Raw genomic sequence first — 21,448 nt, 5'->3', positions numbered from 1 at the left:
TCCAAATGGTTATTAATACTCAATGTTTGAAAAAAATCCATACATAACATAATTATCAGAAATGCACTATTGTCCTTTGATTTCCAAAAAAATAAAGAAATTTTATAACCTCAAGGAATTAGAAAAATAATTACCCCTCCTCTCTCTCTCTCTCTCTCTCTCTCTCTCTCTCTCTCTCTCTCTCTCTCCCCCCCCCCCCCTCCTCATTTGTGTACAAAGTTTCTCAAGTAAATGTGAGATAAGAGTAGTTCTTCCTGACTGGTAGTGGCACACACCTTTCATCTCAGTACTCTGGAGACAGAAGTATGTGAATCTCTATGAGGTCAAGGCTACACTGTAAGTTACAGAAGAGTGAAGACTACACAGAGAAAACCTGTCTCAAAAGCTACCACCACCACTACCAACAACAACAACAACAGCAACAACAAAAGAACTAGGGCTTCCTGAGACTATAAACAAAGCAATTGTGAGAGCACAATAACAGACAGGATCCCTCAAGGCAGTACTTTCTGACATCCTTGTGATACTAGAACAGCCCTAACAGGGTAAATTAAAACTTGACACTGCATCATACTGCATGTGTATATATGTGTGTACATGGCTCATGTCTTTTAAATTTATTTTAGGATTTTTCTTCCCTTTCTATCAGCTGACTTGCTTAAAAATCTTTTTTCTCTATGTTGCTCCAACATTAATTGGGCAAATGTGATGATTTGTAATGGGTCGCTAGCTCATTAGTGTAATTTAGCCAGGTTCTACTGTACCTCACCAGACACACAAACAACGCTGCTGCACACATCTGTTTCTGGAGCTCTATTTCATAATTATCCATAATATTTGTGATTTAAAATAGGGGAAATGATTGCCCCTTAATCAGCTGTTTGTTTTACTGGGCTACACAAATATATGTGATATAATTCAAAAATAATTTCAGAATACAACATAACAAAATCATCATTTGCATAGAACTTTAGAGTTTATGCACTGTTTAAAGATATATTGAAACACACAAGCACACACATACTTCCTTAAGAAGGAAATTGTTAAATATTTTAAATGACCTAGAAAGGAACTGTTTAAATATATTTCTTACTACAGGTATATAATTTATCCAGACACATGCTCAAAGATTTTTGACATTCATTCACTATCTCTATCTTTCAATTTTTAAAAATATATACTCTGTATTTTTCCAAAAAGAATAAATTTGGAAGTAAATATGAAGTTGTAGATAAATGAGAAATACAGAATATATGCCAGTTGTTGATTTGGCAGATAAAACAATGTCTCTTCTGAAGAATGTTTATATCTACTGACAGCAAAGCGAGGCAGTTGTCAAACGCTTGACATGGGTCTGCAGACTTGGAAGACTTGGCAGTCTTGAAGGAAAGAAAATCAGTGTTACATCCTCACTGAAGAAGCTGAGGGACCAGCCTTGCGAGCTGTTTCCAGGCAAGTCAGTGCTGCCCTATGATGTTCTTAAAACCAGGAGTGTACAGATGCAAGCCTATAATCTCTGAGGCAGGTTGGGAAAGGTTCAATGATTCCTCCTTATGAGAAAGTGAACTTGAGCTAATTTTGGAAAGTGGAAGCTGAGCATAAAACTGAAAGTGTAAGAAATCCTGATAGCCAGGAGGAAAACTGGTCTTCTGAGTAAATGGGACACATGGATGGTGTTCTTGGTAGGAGATATGAGGAAAATAACAGAGGTAGAGAGAGGTTTCTTCTGATTCTGGATGTACAATTTACCAAGCATTATACACAGGTTAATTATAATGGAAAATCTTCCTGAAACTAGTCCTGGGCATGCACACAGGAAGAAATTAATTCTACACTCTTCCTGTTTCTGAAACTCAGTATTAGCATTTCCACTAACACTGACAGCAATGACCAAAAATTATATCTGATTAAGAAGTATTTGCCAATATATATAAAGAACTCAAGAGGGTGGACTCCAGAAAATCAAATAACCCCCTTAAAAGATGGGGCTCAGAGCTGAACAAAGAATTCTCACCCGAGGAATACCAAATGGCTGAGAAACACCTGAAAAAATGTTCAACATCCTTAGTCATCAGAGAAACGCAAATCAAAACAACCCTGAGATTCCATCTCACACCAGTCAGAATGGCTAAGATCAAAAATTCAGGTGACAGCAGATGCTGGCAAGGATGTGGAGAAAGAGGAACACTCCTCCATTGTTGGTGGGAGTGCAGGCTTGTACAACCACTCTGGAAATCAGTCTGGCGGTTCCTCAGAAAATTGGACATAGTACTACCGGAGGATCCCGCAATACCTCTCCTGGGCATATATCCAGAAGATGTCCCAACCGGTAAGAAGGACACATGCTCCACTATGTTCATAGCAGCCTTATTTATAATAGCCAGAAGCTGGAAAGAACCCAGATGCCCCTCAACAGAGGAATGGATACAAAAAATGTGGTACATTTACACAATGGAGTACTACTCAGCTATTAAAAGGAATGAATTTATGAAATTCCTAGGCAAATGGTTGGACCTGAAGGGCATCATCCTGAGTGAGGTAAGTCAATCACAAAAGAACTCAAATGAAATGCACTCACTGATAAGTGGATATTAGCCCAGAAACTTAGTATAGCGAGATATAAGGTACAAGATTCAAAACACATGAAACTGAAGAAGAACGAAGACCAAAGTGTGGACACTTTGCTCCTTCTTAGAATTGGAAACAATCACCCATGGAAGGAGTTACAGAGACAAAGTTTGGAGCTGAGACAAAAGGATGGACCATCTAGAGACTGCCATATCCAGGGATCCATCCCATAATTAGCCTCCAAACGATGACACCATTGCATACACTAGCAAGCCTTTGTTGCAAGGACCGTGATATAGCTGTCCCTTGTGAGACTAGGCTGGGGCCTAGCAAACACAGAAGTGGATGCTCACAGTCAACTATTGGATGGATCACAGGGCCCCCAATGGAGGAGCTAGAGAAAGTATCCAAGGAGCTAAAGAGATCTGCAACCCTATTGGTGGAACAACATTATGAACTAACCAGTACCCCAGAGCTCTTGACTCTAGCTGCATATGTATCAAAAGATGGCCTAGTAGGCCATCACTGGAAAGAGAGGCCCATTGGTCAGGCAAACTTTATATGCCCCAGTACAGGGTAACGCCAGGGCCAAAAAATGGGAATGGGTGGGTAGGGGAGTGGGGGGGGGGTGTGGGGGACTTTTGGGATAGCATTGGAAATGTAATTGAGGAAAATACTTAATAAGAAAATGAAAAAAAAAAATAAAGATCAGCAGGGAGAAAAAAAAAGAAGTATTTGATAATAGAAATAAACCTCATTCAGTTTGTCAAGTAAGTGGTATTATACAATAGATACTTCCCTCTTTTCAAAAAGCTTTTCCTCTGTTTTTCCTAGATGTTGACCTTGAATCCAGACCCTACCTCAAACATCAGGTCACCATGTAAAGAATTTAACTAATTTGCAAGTTTCTCATTGTTCAATTGCCATGCCTCCAGCTTAATTGGAAAAGAAACTTGTAATTTCTTGAAGCAGAGAAAGGACCCCTTATATTTTTCAAAACACAAGCCAAAGTGTCATGCCAAAGACAGAAAGGTCAGGGACTAGCCTTCAACCAGATATTCCAACTTTAGTAAAGGTTTTCCATTCTAAGCCATAGATGTCTAGGTATGCTTTCCTCAAGAACATGACATCAGATGATGATAGTTAACAGACCATCAGTTCAAGGTACTAGAACCCTTTCCAGAAACAAAAGGACAGAAGCAAATTGTAAGCAGGAAGAGAAGATAAACTAGATGGGTGGCTGTGTATACCTTTATTTGTAATTTCTCATTTTACAACATTAAAAAGAGGAAGTTTTGAAAAATAATTTTATGCAGAAAAAAATCCCATCAATTCAGAAAAAAAAAAAAGTTATCCAAAATGGCTTCAGTAAATTCAAAAGAGAAATAGAGTGGAAAATAGATAATAGTGCTAAACTTTGTTTCAGGCCAACTAAAGTTTCAAATCGAAAGAGTTGGACACCTGGACTGTGTGGCCAGATGCAATGACACAGATGTTTTCAGTTTGTAATGATACATTTCTTTAGGAAAATCACAAGTGGAATGAATCTTAGTTTTTCTGTTACTGTCTCCAGAATAAAGATGTCCCTCTTTGAATGACTGTGAAGCTCTTAGTATATCTGTACTATCACAACATTGTTACAGATTCACTGTGCTTATATTAAGGACTCTCTCTTTTAAAGCACTCCACAGAATTCCAAACATTTCTTCACTTTCTCCACCACTGAGCTCTTTAGTGCTAATGCTAAGCTGTCCTTCTGTACTTAAACATCTCCCAGTATGAATGCCTCCGTTTTGCTTCTACAAAGCTTTGACTTACTTTGGCTATCATGTTAGCTTCCCCTTTATCAATGTAATGGCAAAATTAAAACAATATATTTTAGTGGATCATTTATATTGCCTATATTTGGTATTCTATATGCATAGCATTAAACTACATATATGTTTTCAACAAACAAGTACAGAGTAAATAGCACTAACAAAATGATCACAAAAGGAGAATAGACTATTCTCATTAAAAATGCTCATTGAAAGTGTTGATTTACTTATGTAAAATGATCTCAACTAAGATTTCTGAGATAGAATTCAGTTATGGAATTTAGATTTAAGAACTTGATTTTTTTTATATATATATTATTTTTAAATAAATGGTTGCCCATTAAATGGATATCATCCCAGATAACATCCCAGATATGTGGAACAAAGTTGCAGACTCTTGTTGGAGTAGAAGAATTGAATGTAGATAGGCTGATAACAGTGATAAAACTTGAGGTCAGACTTAGAGATACAAAGACATAATAAGGAAGGGAGGCCAGGCAGAACAAGAAGACAAAGAAGATTTAAAAGAATGATGGAGGTAACATCCATCAGAGGAAAATATGAAGAGATTCTCTATTCCTATGCTGGACAGACCTTATTTCAGGAAAATTCTGGTAGCCAGGTGGACATGAAAACATTTCAAACGTATTTTCATATGTTACTTTTGGCACTGGGATCAAAATAGATTTATGAACATGATGCTCAATACTTCCTGATAGTCAGGATTCTTTGGTAGATGAAAGATCTGAACAAACCATTTAAACATGCTTTTCCTTTATATAAGGAAGCACTGGGTTCTGCTATTCTCTAAAGCTTTAATCCAGATTGCTTATGATCATGACCTATAACTTCACCATGCAAAATAAATCAGAAAATCCATTTGCCTGCTACTAGGATTGCAGCACAAGATTTTCTTTTTTCAGAATGTTTATTCAAAATATTTATTTTGTATTTTTCTTTTATTCAAATGTTGTATTGATGTTATATTTTTTAAGTTAATCATATCTTCTATATTGATTGTCTACTAGATTCTCAAAATGTATGGTCACTGGATTTATTTTAAGGGAATGTTGATAAATATGCTTTGAAAATTTTTGCTTCTTTGACCTCAAAAATAGATAGATATAAAGATAGATAGATAGATAGATAGATAGATAGATAGATAGATAGATATAAAGATAGATGATAGAAAGATGGGTAAAAGGAAAAATTATAGATGATAGGTGATAGATAAAAAGATGATAGTGATAGATCGAATGATAGAAAGATAGAAAGAAAAAAGATGATAGAGAGATAGAATGATACATACATACATACATACATACATACATACATATAGAGTCTTGTATAAATGAGTGAAACTTGTCACCACTGGATAGTTTACTACAAAGCATTAAAAGACTAAGTTATCTCACACATATACATTCCTACATACATATAAAGGTATAATTAAAACAATGACATGGAAATGTAATAGAGTACTTTCATTATACTCAAAATGTATTTTTTTTTCAGGGATGAGAGAATAAAAATGAATTTTTATTGTTTTCTTTGGCACAGTGAATCAAAAGAAGGCTGCTGCCTCTTGTCTTTTAACTAGAAAACTTCTACAGTTAAGAAGATGGCTCAGTTGGTAGGATAAAGTGCTTGCCCTGTAAGGCAAGCAGTTCTGAACTCATTCTATAAAACCTATTAGAATGTTAGGAGGTCTGGTGGTACACACTGTTACCCATTTTGGGGAAGGCATAAAGGAGAGAATCTGAGGTTTTCTGGCCAGTCAGTCTTGAGTACTTGGTGAGCATCAGGACATAGAAAGACTTTGAATAAAAAAAGTTGAACTGCCCCTGAGGAGTGAGACTCAAGGCTGTTCGAATTTATACAGGTACTCATGCTTGTGCATCCATACAGACAGGAGTACACACATATACACAAATGCAAAAGTTTATAAAATGTGATTTTTTCCCTCCTTTTTATAGCCAAGCTGGTAATTGTATTCTAGAATCAGAATTTTCTTCCTATCCTTTGTATCATGTCTCAGAAAGACAAAAATATCCAGTATTTTATTCATTCCTATCACTTAACTATTTTTCCTTCAAAGTACCAAGATAGTTATGTAAACTAAAATTCTAAGATATCACAATATCTTAGAATATTAGCGGTGATTATAAGTAAATAAGGGTCCATTAGTATTTTAATTCCATTAGTATTTTAATGGAATCACATTTACTGAGCATGGATTTTACCCAATCTCTCTTCTCTGTGCTTCATAAGTACTGTTTTATTAGTTATTTTACAATAGCTCTGCAAATCAAGGTACTGAAGTACAGATATAAAATCAACCTGCCCAAAGTTCCATCACTAAAAAGTTGGTACACATAGTAATACTGCCTATGCATTTCAACATTGCTTTCACACTTTCAACTGAAGTATAATGTACCATCTAAGGCCAACCATTCCAACAAGTCTTGGGCAATAATAAAAGAATCAGACACCTGCCTAAAGCTCTAGAATCTTCTAAGTACCATAAAAATATAACATTAATGGCATACAGTATCAGGAATTAACTGGTCCAAAGAGAAAAATTTTCAGGTCTATTAGAAACAAAATCGATATCGTGTGTGTGTGTGTGTGTGTGTGTATGGCAAAATTTAATCTCTTTTTGTTTATTTAGGAGAAAAATAGTTATCTCACTAATTTTTTAAAAATTCATTTATCTTTAGTTTATGTGTATGAATGTTTTGCCTATATGCATATATGTGTACCTATATGCATGTATTTGTACCATGTGCCTACTGCCTGAGGAGGTCAGAAGAGGGCATCACACCCTCTGTAACTGGAGTTACTAACAATTATGAGCCAACATATAAGTGATGGAAATCAAACACCGGTCTGTGAAAAAGCAGCAAATAGTATGCTCTGCTGATCTGTTGATCCAACCCCCAAACTCACTACTTTTTAACAGAGGGCATACATGATTTCCCTTGTCTGGCACACGGCATATGACCAGTGATTATTTGTGATAATTGTAACTTATTGCATCAGCTTTATGTGTGCTCTCTACATGAAGTGCTGTGTATGATTGGGGCGGGGGGGGGGGGATTTTCTAGTTCAGTGCAGAGACCTGTCCCTAGATTGGGGCACTTAAAGATGCAGTATGTGTATGGGTGTGTTACTGTGACTCATTGTTATCCTTTCTTCCTCTTTTGCTGCCCTAGACCTGGATTTTATAAAAAGAATTTAAATTGCTGTGAGTTTGGATTTGGTATTGCTTCCATGCAAATCATAAGGCACAGCCCTTCCATTCATTATCAGACTGTTAGAGCCCACACACTGAAGGGCAAAACCCAGCTCTCTTCATGTTCAGAGAAAGGCTGACTAGGCAGAACAGAAATACCTGGGTCAAGTGGTACCAGCCGTGCAGAGTTAGCAAAGCAGAATTGGCCTCATCGCTGACAGCTCAGCTAGCTACATTAATAGGAACAAGGCTTTTTACATCTTTAGCAATATGTTCTTGAACTAAATAAAGGTCATACACAATGACATAGCTCCATATGGGTCAGATGCTGGAAGAGGAATCTTAATTCTGTTTAACTATCAAGTCAAAATTCTAAGGAGCAGTCCAGCAGACTGCAGCATGCCATGTCAAAATGCTGGAGTGGCAGCCTAGAGAAATGAAGAGAGACCTAATGCACTTCTCACAGAATCAACCATCGTACCAGTACCTGCCAGATAGTGAACTAATAAACAGATATCCTTTCATTGTCTGTGAACAAAAAGAGCCAGTAGAGAAAAAGCAATGTTAACACCACTTGCTGACATTCGAATTGTTTCTGCAACCACATATGGATGGATGCACATGATTCTACTTACAATCAGTATCATTTTGAAATTTTGAACATGAGTACAACAGCATCTGGAAGGCACTTAGGCTTCTCTGAGAGGGTCTGAATAAACTCTAAGGCAAACTGACAGAAACATACCTTCGTTTCTTCAGTTTTACCTAACTCTCAAGTTATATTTTCTACTTCAGCCCTCTGTCTAATTCTAAACATATCCTGAATTAGGTTGGGTTTTCTCTTCCTTAAACTAGATTAAGATGGATGAAAAAAATCTTTGTGAGCTGTCAACATCAATGTAATTTCATATGAAAGGTTTTGCTAACTATACTTATACATCTCTTATTCACTTATCAAAGAAATCTTTATGATTACCTTTTCATGTTTTAGCTAATAGAAAACTGAGGCTCTGAGAAATGATCTATCCTGTTTGTTCAGCTACAAAACTAATACTGTTATCAATGTCTTCGTCTCTGCCTTTTAACCCTAGTCTGTCTCATAAATGCATTCCAGTATGACAATGCTTGTTCTCATTATGTCCTGCCTGTTAGAGATAAATATCCTGTTTATACAGTTTCCAGATGTCATTAAAATTCGAGTTTCATTAGGGACTAGAGGTTTTGGAGCTTGCAAACTCAGTCATGGTCTGTGTAGCTTTGCCAAGAAAGTTAGCATGTCCAAGTGTCCTCCTTTGCCTTTTTCCTTCTTTCCTAACATTTCCATCTTCTTTCCTTGATTGTTTCCATCTTCCTCCCTTCTTTCCTTCCTTCCTTCCTTCCTTCCTTCCTTCCTTCCTTCCTTCCTTCCTTCTCTTTTCAATCATTTCTGAAATCCAAGACCAATTTTCATTGCACAGCTTTCTATTTTTTATGAATCAATCGTTATGGCCTCCATACCCTGATTAATCACTTAAAATCTACCAGTGCATAAATGCACATGCACATACATGCACATACACACACACATGCATCAGTCTCAAGTGCAATTATAGATGATGGAGTGGGTTTATTTAGTCTATTGCATACTTCAAAGTTCCTATCTAGTTCACATAACCTTAATCAGCTTTTCTTCTGTAATCACAGAGGTCCCAGAGCAATTGTTTGTAAGTGGTAGGGAACAACATGAAGGACACATAAAGCATCTGTTGCTCTATAATATTTACTTCAAGCCAAGATCCAAGACTTTGCATTTCATTCCATAGACTGATGTTCTGACCCATCACCATTGTTAGGATCAGCCTAAGATATTTCTTTCTAAGTTGTAGCAATGATGCACTAATCAAAACTTCAAGTGCAGGACACTTGGTTTATCTTCACTGCCAGGGCTAGAGAACCAAAAGCCCAAAGAACTTTAAGTCTAGCAAACCTAAAGAATCAAAAGAGAGTTCTTCTTGAACTTACTGGATAATCTTCCTGGCTTCCTTTAAAGAATCTCAGTAGCTAACTTTCCAGCTGTCAGCTTTGTCTTTTTGAAAAGGAAGGAACTATTCATGTGTTAAGTGTCTTGAGTCTTAAAAGCATAGAAACACACTGGAGAGTGTTGGGTCTGGTTGGCTGAGTTGAGCAAAGAGCCAGAGAAAGGCCTGCCCACTGACTGGAACTAAACTGAGGAGGAGATGGAGGTTCCCTTATTCTCCCCTAATAAATTCAAAGGAGCACTTTATGGATTCATTCTATAGAAGTAATCTTGTCTATCTCTTTGAAGGAACATCAGTCTCTTCATTGGCCACTCTGACATCCTATATCCCTATGGAAATGGAAGTTCGCACTCCCTTTTCCTTGCTTTCTTTGCTGCTGAATTCACTAAGGTAGCAAACTAAGACTGTTAAACCTCAAAACACTCTCTACCAAGAAACAAAGTTCAAGACAGTCCACGTTAGGTCCTGGAGTCAAGTGTGAGCATAAGCTGTTTACCACTGCTACACCTCAGCTAAACATAGAGATGTCAAGCTGCAGATGTGCAAACAGCATCTGGAGCCCCTGAGATGCAAAGGATTTGCTTTACATATTGTATGAGCTGGTGTCAGAGCATTCTGGGTTGGCTGGCACCCCACTGCTATTATTAACCTAAAAGAACTGATAAGGAAAGTATTGCTGCTGCCAGAAGATTCACTCATTGCAATTATGAAGACTCAAATACATAAAAGATAAAATACTATCCTTCTGTTTTCAGACAGTGTTGACAGTCTATGTAATTAATTTCCCCATACTACCAGTCTAAGTACATATTCATTCTACATGAAAATATGAATTGGTAGGGGGCAGTTAAAGTCAAGCAATCTCAAAGAAAAGAGGCATAAGTTTGCCAACTTACAAAATGACATTTATGAAGAACCTCTCTTTACTCTAAGTGGTTCTAATATCAAGTAGATGACCTAAAACACTGCCTTCTCTCCTTAGGACTAGTTATCAGAATCTCCAGGTGAGTGGGCAGCTGAAAACAATAAGATTAATCCATATCCACACAGAGTCGAGGAGACCTTTGATGGCCGGCTGTGACTTGCTGGCATCTGCAGCTTCCTTGTCTTTCTCTTCTTATAGTTCATGTTTCTTAATTTTGTATCCATCCCTGACTCTGCGTTTGGTGATTCTTAGCTCATTCTTGTCTCAAGAAAAAAGAAAGAAAGAAAGAAAGAAAGAAAGAAAAAAGTAATGAAAAGAAAAAAAAAGAAATTATATTGATGTCTGCTTATGTTCCAGACACTTAAAGAAAAATGAAAATAAAAAAGTAAAACAAAGGAAATGTTCTTTTGCTGATCATGAAACCAGAGCTGAAGTCTAGGGGAAAAATACATGAGTCAAAAATACCCTGCCAGAAGGGCATATCATGACTTGTGTCTCAAAATTTTTCCCACATTGTGTCCATCAGGTTACTGTGTTGAGTGGCAGTCACGGAGCCAGCTAGGGACGGGAACTTCTCTTAACAGCTGCAGTTCTGTTCCTCCAACATCCCCGTGCAAGGATCGTTAGATAACCTCATATCAACGTTTTGTTTGTTTGCTCTTTTAGTAATTCACCTTTTAGGAAAGACGAAATATCAGTGCTTCTAGTATGAGGTCTGACATCTCCAAACTTGGATACACTGATAAATCTTTGACTAGATCAGTCATGTCTGAATAGATTTTCTATGCTGCAATTAGCATCTTGTAGTTAAATATAGTCCTCAGTAGTCGGAAAGAATTACCTAGGTGTGCCCTCCTCTCCCTAGTTAGCATACTTGTCATCTCTACATTGAACATGATCACAACAGCTCTTAGAGTTGGCGAACAGCCCAAAGAACATCACCACTCCGCTTCAGATACACCACCACTGATGTTCACCAGGAAGATTAACCTTCTAGCCACTTTCACTTGCGGATTTCAGCGTTTTGGAAAAACACTTACAGCTAATTTTCCCTGCTAGGTGCCAATCTAGAGATAAATCTATTCACGAATACAGAGATGCAGATGCTGTCACAGTGAAACAGTATTTTCGTTTCTTGACATCAAAAAATAAATAAACAAACAGAAGAGAAAAGTAAAGTGCTATCTGCATTTCAGTTCTAAGGAGATGGGGGCGGGGGGTTAAAGCTTTGAAGCCCGTGGACCCACCAGGGAACGTAGAGGAGGCTGATTTCGGTAAGATGTGTGACTGAAGTCACATGAATTCTGACGCTGCTTGCTTTTACAGCCAAGACTGCACAGTTATGAGCAATTTGCAGCCGCACTCCCTTCTCTAGGGACTGCATGGGGTGAGAAGATGTTCCAAAATGACAGGCACTTCTAGTCCTTAATAAGGGGGACAGTCGAGTTCAAAGGGGGTTAATGAGATGCAATAGGGAAAAGTCAATCCAAAAGCGAGGCTGAAAACACAAAACAATTCCCACTTTGTTCTCATTTGCTCCTATTAGAAGCTGTGGGAACACAGCCACCACTTCCCAGAGCACACAAAACTGTTCTTAAAAAAAAAAAAAAAAAGAAAGAAAGAGAAAAAGAAAAAAAAGAAAGAAAGAAAGAAAAGAAAAGAAAAGAAAAGAAAAGAAAAGAAAAAAAGAAAGGAAAGGAAAGGAAGAAAGAAAATCTGCAAGGGGTCTACTTTTAAGTTGTCATAAAACTCTGAATTACACCCCCACTGACATCTCATGGCAGTCTCTGAGTAGGTTCAGGTTTGCGTCTGTCTCAGAGCTTCTGAGAGCAGTTAACCTGAATGATCCCCCTCCTTCCCAACCAAACCCCCAGTTTAGGAGATTTATTTCGAAATAGGCTGGGGTTTTAATTTTTATCACGAATTTGCAGATTTCATGTTCTCCGAATTCACCAAGAAAACACCAAGAAGAGGGGTATAAAATAGTAAGAGGGGCCCATACAGATGGAAATACCCTCCTTGGCATGAGAATAACCCCGAATGCCACACACTGGTTCCTCTCTGCATTACAATCTGGAAGTGAGCGCTTATGAACCTCATATGGATTTCTGAAAACAGCCCAGAAAAAAAAAAACAAACAAACGTTGTAAGAAAAGAAGGTACCAGAGCTAAGTAACCTGGTGACTTACCTTCTCAGCGGATCCTCAAAGTTCACCAAGGAAAAATTTAAATCCTCTAGCTTGTCATACAGCACTCTAATTTCCTTCCTCTTCGCGCTCTCTCTGTGTGTGTTTGTCACATAAGAGAAAAATAATCAACTTTCAAAGGTTCCATTTATTTGATCCTTCAGCAACAGCAGAACATGTCCAAGAGACTCCGCCAAAAAGTGAGCCAAAAACTCATCAAAGACGAAAGGAGCCGGGGGAGTAGGGCAAAGAAGGGGCGGTGTGAGGAGGGGGGGCTAGAGATTGTGAGCCCCAGTGCCTGGAGATTTTTATCACGCTGTTGAGATCTCCTCTTGTATGGTATACCTCCTTTGCTTGTCTCACAAATCCCCACACACAGTACGGACACTCACACAATCTCTTTTACGAGGAAGCAGGCACCCACACGCAGGAACACATACAAACACATAAGCACTCACAGAAGCCTGTGTAATGAAAACTGTCAGTAGTAACCTCCAAGAGGTGCTGTGAGCTGCAGATGGTATGGCTTGCGGTTACCTTCCCAGGTCTGTGGAGAATCAAAAGAACATCCAAAATCAGGGGGCTGGGGGATGGAAACTAGATTCCGGATTCGTGTCCCCAAGGCAGATGTATCAAGCCAGGAGTGAGTCAATCAGCAGAGGTGTCTGCTTGCACGGTGCCCCGGATTATGGCAAGGTTATTAATCTTGATGCGCTGCATGCCCCCACCCCCAACACTCAGCAGCCTGCATTGAGATGATTGCCAGAGCCGTGTCTGTCCCTGCTCTACTGCATTTTGCTCAGCGCTCTGATGCTGCAAGTGAGACACAGTGGAGGCAAGAATACTAATAAGGTGGTTAGCTACAGTTTCCTCAAGGCAGTCAGCACGCAGTACAGTAAATGTGGACTTCCCAGCGCTCCGTGTTTGTGTGTGTGTGTGTGTGTGTGTGTGTGTGTGTGTGTGTGTGTGTGTGCCTGTGAGTCTGCAGGGAGGGCAGCGAATCCATCTCCCGCCAGCAGGAGAGATGGCTTGCATTCTGCTGGAGAGGACTATCTCACCAGAATCGTCACTGTCCTGCATCCATTGTCTCTGACAGTATTTTGCTTGGGATGAAGAAGGGGGGTTAATGGTTTAGAAGCCTAAAGCTGGTATTTGAAAAGGGTGGTGAAGAAAAAAAAAAAAAAAAAGCTCAGGGAGACAAATTAGCTTTATAAATAGGCTCCAAGGAGACCAAGGCAGGTTTTTAACATGCTGCTGTCCTAGCTGTTAAATGGAAATACAAAGCAATTTCAAAAACCAGCTTTAGCCTATAAATCTTAGAGCTGGCAACAAGTATCTGAATTTGACTGATGGGACAGTGGATAAATGGATTTGTGGGGATGTAAAAAGTTTGTTCATGTCATCTTCCTATACTGGATCCAATGAGTGCTGAAACCCAACATTCATTCACTTAAAATGTGAATATAAAATCTATCATTGCAGATTCATTTTAATTTATTATTATTGATATTTATTATTATCAAGTAGTAGAAAATACTTGAGTGGCACAGTGACATTTTAAAAAAATGGCTAGCAGTCATCACAATACATTGTATCACTTTTTGTACCAAACAGGGAAGTACATATATGTCCAATATTGCTAAATGAAGAATCCCTTAGCTGCTGGACTCTAATCTTTTTTTTCTTTCAAGGTTGAGGCTCACATTGCAGGTCCTCTTCTTTTAGTCAAGGATACTCACTTAATTCCTTCACTTCAACTAAACTGGTATTTCTGGAAAAGAATTGAACATCTGGAGAAGGTAGTAAGAGTGAAATGTGGAGCTTTGTAGTACTTGGTATGGCCAGCAGATGTCACAAAAAGAGGAGACAGGCGAAGAATGCCATCCAGAACTGCAAATAGTTAATGCAATAGATAGTAGATTTGCAATAATTAATGTTGATTAATTAAACACAGGTATTGATAAGATGGGTGGCACTAATCTTAAATATTGAAATTTTACAGACTGTAAAGGAAAGTACCCAAAGAGCAACCTGACATGTATAGTTTTCTAAGTATTTCCCTCAAGTCACCATTTTAAGTGGTTGATTATGACTAATATTACAGAAAATCCCACACACTAGTAAGACTGGATTCTTGTCTCTGATGACTTTTGTGCTCTATGAAATATAGAACTCAATATTACCTTGCAAATTCAGCCAATATGTGATGAAGACACAAAACAGATCATGGGATGAAAGAAATTAGGCAGTTTAAGATTAATAAGTAAAATGTGTGATATTTCAATTCACAGCAATGATACTGATTATAATCATGGTAAAAAAAAAAGCAGTTTGGAAGGATTATTACTGTCTACTATATTATTAATGTCTATTACCGAGCTATACATCATTAATAAATGCATGATCAAAATATACAAACTATACATTTTAATTACTTCTTTTCCATTTGGATTATTATTATTTTGTAAGGGTTATTCTGTGCTGAGTATTGAACCCAGTATCTTCTGTAAGCTTACAACCTGCCACAAAGCCACAACTTTACTTCCTCTACATACTTTGTGACAACTACTTATTTTTTATCCAAATATCACTTTAGCCTTTATTTAGCTAAATGTGACTAATCAAAATCTACCACCTCACAGCATAAATTGGTCCATATGTCAGCTGAACATGGTGTTGAAAGCTTTGGCTTTAGAATCGACACAAACTTAGATTCACATTCCAGTTGCCTTCCTTTAAGATAATCTCCACTAAGTTATTTGTCTCTGTATCATTTTACTTGGCAATGAGCAAGAAGGTACACTGACATTTTTTTCTTTCATTTGAATGGGGACACATATAACTAAATAAAGTTACATAAAGACAAGAATAAACCAATATTTGTTGTATGCTTGATATATTTACTGACACAGTCTGTGATACATAAGTGTCAAGTATAGTTAATGAAGAAACTAAATATTAATTCTTACTATATTAGTTCTGCCTATGTAGTTTATCAACTGACACCAATCAATCAGCTAATGCTTTTGGTGATGAAAGGTGTGTTTTTAAATTCATTTTTATAAACAGTTGTGGCCGTCTTATTTCTGTGGAGGCTTTGTTGTATGCCATTTGACAGTCCTTAAATGTGCGTTTCTATATTCATGCTTGCATTCATCTGTGTGTTTCTGGACCTGTGTGGTCCAGAAATTTTCACTGTCTTGATTGCCTGACATCTGGACTCAAACAGAGTATGTGTTTAGAAAGATAATTTGATGGCAATGCACTGCTTTCTACTCTGAGACTTGCCGTGACAACAATAGCATCACCAAGCCTCAGAAATACTGGTCCTTAACAAGACAATGAGCAGGAGATCTGTAGTCCACTAGAATGGAAAACCTAATCCCCAGTGAGATGCCAAGTGGAGTTGAAGTGAGGGCGATTAAGGAACAGCAACTTCCCTGCATGAGTCTTTGGTGTTTGCATAAACTGTAGAAAAAGAGAAGTCTCTTTCGTTTTCCTGGGGCTCCTTGCCCTCCCCCACCCCACCCCCACCCCCGCGACAGGGAAAACAACCTAGCTGAAGTTACAGGGAATGGTGTGCTGCCTGATATAGGCGCTAAGAATAGAATTCAGGGTCTATGCAAGAAAAATATGTGTTCTTACCCACTGAGCAATCTCTCCAGCTCCCAACAATGCAGTTTTATTCTTGGAGGCAAAGAGATCAGAAGAAGAAGAATCTGAACAAACAAGTCCTGGCCAGTTTTTCCCAGTTCATTATCATTAATTCAAGCCATCTCTGATTCTGGCTGTTATTTTACATACTTATTCACAGACACACACACACACACACACACACACACACACACACACACACACACACAATTGCAGGTGTTTAGTTTCGGATCTTTATTTCAGGAGGTATCTATTTTTCATGAAAGTTATTCTAATTAGCTTTACATGATTTTCTCTAGATAAATTTTCTTTTATTATAGAGTCCTCAAATGAGAATTTTATGATGGGTGAGAAAAGGTATTTTTTATTCTTCCTTCAGGAGTCTTGGCTTTACTCTCATGAGTGGGATTCAAGAAAGAAACACAATGGAGTTGATTTCTGTTTTCTATATGAGAAAGCAATAAGTAGGGATTCATCTACAAACTGAGATGTGGACCTTAGCCAGGGCCAAACTGTCCAGTGACACCTTGAGTGTGAACTTAGTTATCCTCCAAAACAGAAACAAATCTCTTTATGCTGTTTAAGCTTCCCATCCACTTCCCATTCACTTGGTGGGAAGCTTGAGCTATGACACATATGAAAAAAAAATGCCACAAAAAATAAACAAGTATAGTTCACAAATGACCAGAAGCAACCAGTTCTAAGACAGAACATGACAGATGATCAGTACAACTGATATATCAATGGAAAGGCCTAAATATTGAATTTCTTGGCTACGGATCACTGACAAATTATTATCTATCTTGTGTCTCAGCAAGCTGAAACAAAACAAAACAACAAAAAATCAAGATGGTGACCACAGAGTGTCAATTAAATCTGATAATTCTGTCTCATCAGGTCACTAGAATGCTTGCTGATAGATGTACTGTTCTTCATTAAGCATGCCACTATGGGTTAGACAACTTTTTATAGTATAGCTGAGCTAAAACTCTTTTGCCAACCAGGTCGGTTTATAAAGATTATCTTCTATGTCACTCTTAGTTTCATAATGGCTCCACAGCCGTAAACTGAAAAGCATGCATTAATAGAACAGAGAATTTCAAAGGCGATAACGATTCCAAGCAGGACTATCTTTCCTCTACCTACTATATCAGGCCTCTGTTTTGGATGACAGTATTAGAATGCCTCAATTTTAGAAGGTGTATATACAATCTGGGACTTTGTGAGCAGTATGCAGTATATTTGAATTAAGGACAATGTTACATACTTAGATTCTTGTTTTCCTAAAATTCTAATTTCCACAGGAAAATGAATCAATCTGCGGTGGAAAGTAGGTATATAAGTCACTTTAACATGTTTTAGTTTGGGGACTCAATAACTGATTATAAAATGATACCATCACTGTTAATGTAATAGTCTCAGAATTCTCACAGGAAAATTCCAATGTAGATTTTCATTTAAAATCAGTTTATCTAGAGCATGCTATCTTGGCTTCAGTTTGTTCCATGTGTTATGTCCTATGCAATAAGGACAGAAGAATGCAAATAGGTTTGTACTGGTTCTCTGTGACTGGTTGTAAAATGAGTTTGCCTGTAATCCAATCACTCTGTATTGGTTTCCTAGTCTGAGTGGCCACCTAGTCCAGTGAACAGACCAGGAGACTTCTTGTTTACCAAACAGTTGAAACCCATTAGTTCATTTCTTGAAGTTTTCTTTATTCTCAGTGTCAGTTTAGCTTAGATCTCTTATTTAAAGTATTTTAGCAGGTTGCTAAGAATTCGACCCTGTCATATGTCTTGAAATAGCCCAGTTATTTATATCATTATTTGCAAGCTTAGGAAACGGTAGCACTAAGACTGAGCTACTTATTTCCATTTCTCCCTGAGATCTGAACCGGAAAGTTTGTAATAAATTTTGATCATTAATAAAAAAAAATACTTATTTAATTCTTCATCATGTAACACTTATTGCTTATTATCCCATGGGCAGAGTGGATTTTTATAATATTGACTTTTAATAGGCATGTTTTTATAATTTATTTGTTTCCTAGAGAGAACTTAACCCATCTATCCAACTGCAAGTATTAGATGAATCTTTATGTTACTGGTGAAAATTTGACACACGGGACCCAATGTAAGAATATAGAACATTTTGTTTCACTTCTCCTCCTTTGAACATGAACTTCTGAGTAGATTGTCAGTAGCCAATGTATATTGTTGCCGAACTTTGGTAAAGTGAAATTAATCCTTCATTATTCACTCAGCAATTCACAATCATTCCACTTCTTTAATGCCTCCATGATGCTATCCCTAACACTGAACACTTACATGCTCTTTTCAAGTCCAACTAGACTTGAAAAGGTTAATCTGCTTTACTGATCTCTTTGGAGAAGCCCCTGTGCTAGCTATCATTTTATTGATTTTATTTTAATTTTTAGTTATTTTCTTTTTCTTGACACAGCATATCTTTAGGTAGCTCAGGTTGATCTGAACTTGCCATGTAGTAGTATAGGTGAACCCAGAGATCTCCAGCTTTCTGAACAATTAGATGAGACATCTTTAGTACCAGGCACAAGCTCTTCTACATTTGTCAGTTTTTCATTTTAACTTTCATTTTTCTTGATTTATCTACTGTTTCTTAATTATTTTATGTGACCTGTGTGTGTGTGTGTGTGTGTGTGTGTGTGTGTGTGCGTGTGTGTGTGTGTATGTGTATATATATGTGAACATATTTATGTTTAGTTCTTACAGAGGGTTTTAATCTGTGAATTTATGATTTTCATCAAAATTGGAAGCATTTTAAAACATTTTACATTATTCTTCTATTGGTTTTCTTTGGTGAGCCTAATTTCTATGTATATCAGATGTCTGTCTATACTGCTAAAAATTTGTTGTTTTTTTTTTTTTTTTAGTTTTTTTTCTTTTAATTTTCATTAAATAAATCTACAAGTATACTACTCCTTTCTTCTACAGAGTCAAATATACTATCAATTATGTCTGAAGGTTTCTTTAACAATCTCGGATGTTATGGCCCTGCGGTTCTGTCTTGCATCGATGGCAGAATGTTCTGGATCTTTCACTTGGTCTCTACTTCCCTTTAATATGTTTTTTAAATCTCCTTTCTTAGAAGCATGATATTGTGTGTGTGTCTACCCAGTCTTTAATCTTTACTATTTCTAGATTGATTTCAGTTGATTTATAACTCCCATGCACAGTAGGTGATAAATTACTATTTTCATAAATTTCTGGCAATGCTTATTGTTTGACAAGAATTTTTAATCTTTCTTATTGAATTCTGTTCCTTAAATATTATTTCTTATATGCTTGGTGATCTACTTCTTAAGAAGCAGTTTGAAGTTTTATTTAATGTTTGAAACTAAGGGAGTCTTTGGTTTACTATTTGTTTTCCTAACGTGGAAATCATGCTTTTGTGCACATTCTACTTTATAACCATTTATTTTAATGATTTACCCACTCTGGTTGGAAAAAAAAGAACATAATACATCCTTGTCCTCCTGTGAACTATTGGACCATTTACTGTGATCTTTTACATGGTTCCCTCTCTATTAAATTCTTTTATTATTATTATTATTATTATTATTATTATTATTATTATTATTATTATTAGATATTTCTTTATTTACATTTCAAATGCTATCCTGAAAGTTCTCTATACCCTCCCCACGCCCTGCTCCCCTACCCATCCATTCCCACTTCTTGGCTCTGGAGTTCCCCTGTACAGGGGCATATAAAGTTTGCAAGACCTAGGTGCCTCTCTTCCCAATGATGGCCGACTAGGCCATCTTCTGCTACATATGCAGCTAGAGACATGAGTTTATATTGTTGTTCCACCTATAGGGTTGCAGACCCCTCAGCTCCTTTGGTACTTTCTCTAGCTCCTCTATTGGGGGCCCTGTGTTCCATCCTATAGATGACTGTGAGTATCCTTTTCTGTATTTACCAGGCACAGGCATGGCTCACATGAGACAGCTATATCAGGGTCCTTTCAGCAAAATCTTGCTGGCATGTGCAATATTGTCTGCATTTGGTGGCTGATTCTTTCACCCTCCTCTAATCAACTAAGCAGACCATGTTATCATTTTCTAAGTATTCTAAATGGGTTAACCTCTTCAAAACCCAACTTCTATTTTGTAAACACTGGCCTCTATAGGAATATGCTCTCTCTACTATGTTGTCATTAAAATTTCCAGGTGATAAGTTGAGATAATCATGAAGTCTATTTCATGTTTCCCTGCAGGGGAGGTCACACAGGCTCTCCAATAAGAAAAGATAAACAGATTCATGTTTCTACTAAACTCTCCTCTTTTCATTCAACCCAGAATTTCAGTGTCATTTGAAATACATCACCCATCTTTATCTCCTGTTTGACCGCAGGTAACCATTAGATAGATATTACCAGGGGCTAGTGTTGTAGCTTATTGTAAAATTCACCTAAACTGACAACAAAAATTAGCCATAACAGCTTATTTTATTTTAGTCACTATTCTTTCAGCTGGTATGAATCAGAGTAATCACATCTCAACAATTATAGGACTCTGATAATAAGATCATATAATCAGTCAATAAACCAGTATATATATATATACACACATACTTTTAAAAGATCATATCAGAATCTGGCACACACACACACACACACACACACACACACACACACACACACACACATATATATATATATATATATATATATATCTTTAAATAAAGAGTTGTAATCAAATGAAAGACCATAATATTCCCTAAAAGTTAGGGGATTATTTTAAATTAATGATCACATCCCCCTTGTATCATGTGCACTAATAACTGAATAATGAAAATAATGAATGGAAATCTTGGAAGATTGTGCATTCTAGACAAAATGGGGAACCAAGATAAAAATGTCAGTTCTGTAATAGCAACAAAAAGGCTTGACAGTCTTTATATACATGTATGTGTATATTGTATGATACAGACAAATGAAATATTAAAAAAAACATTATTTTATTGCTCGTGGATATATTATACAGATTTTTTTCTCAATAATGT

General features: G+C 37.1%; 1 protein-coding gene across 4 annotated transcripts in view; it reads right to left on the bottom strand.

The window, feature by feature from the left end:
* The window catches only part of Lrrc4c (leucine rich repeat containing 4C), a 1,313,504-nt gene extending 1,300,337 nt beyond the window's left edge, over nucleotides 1-13,167 (bottom strand). For all 4 annotated transcript variants that reach the window (NM_001289742.1, NM_001363047.1, NM_001363048.1 and 1 more), the window contains exon 1: nucleotides 12,753-13,167. The gene's annotated coding sequence lies outside the window, so the exon portion shown is untranslated. The remainder of the gene's footprint in view (nucleotides 1-12,752) is intronic.
* Between the last annotated feature and the right edge of the window lie 8,281 nt (nucleotides 13,168-21,448).

This window comes from Mus musculus, chromosome 2, assembly GCF_000001635.26.
Source record: "Mus musculus strain C57BL/6J chromosome 2, GRCm38.p6 C57BL/6J".
Lineage (NCBI taxonomy): Eukaryota > Metazoa > Chordata > Mammalia > Rodentia > Muridae > Mus > Mus musculus.
This window is presented reverse-complemented; position numbering and strand designations above follow the sequence as displayed.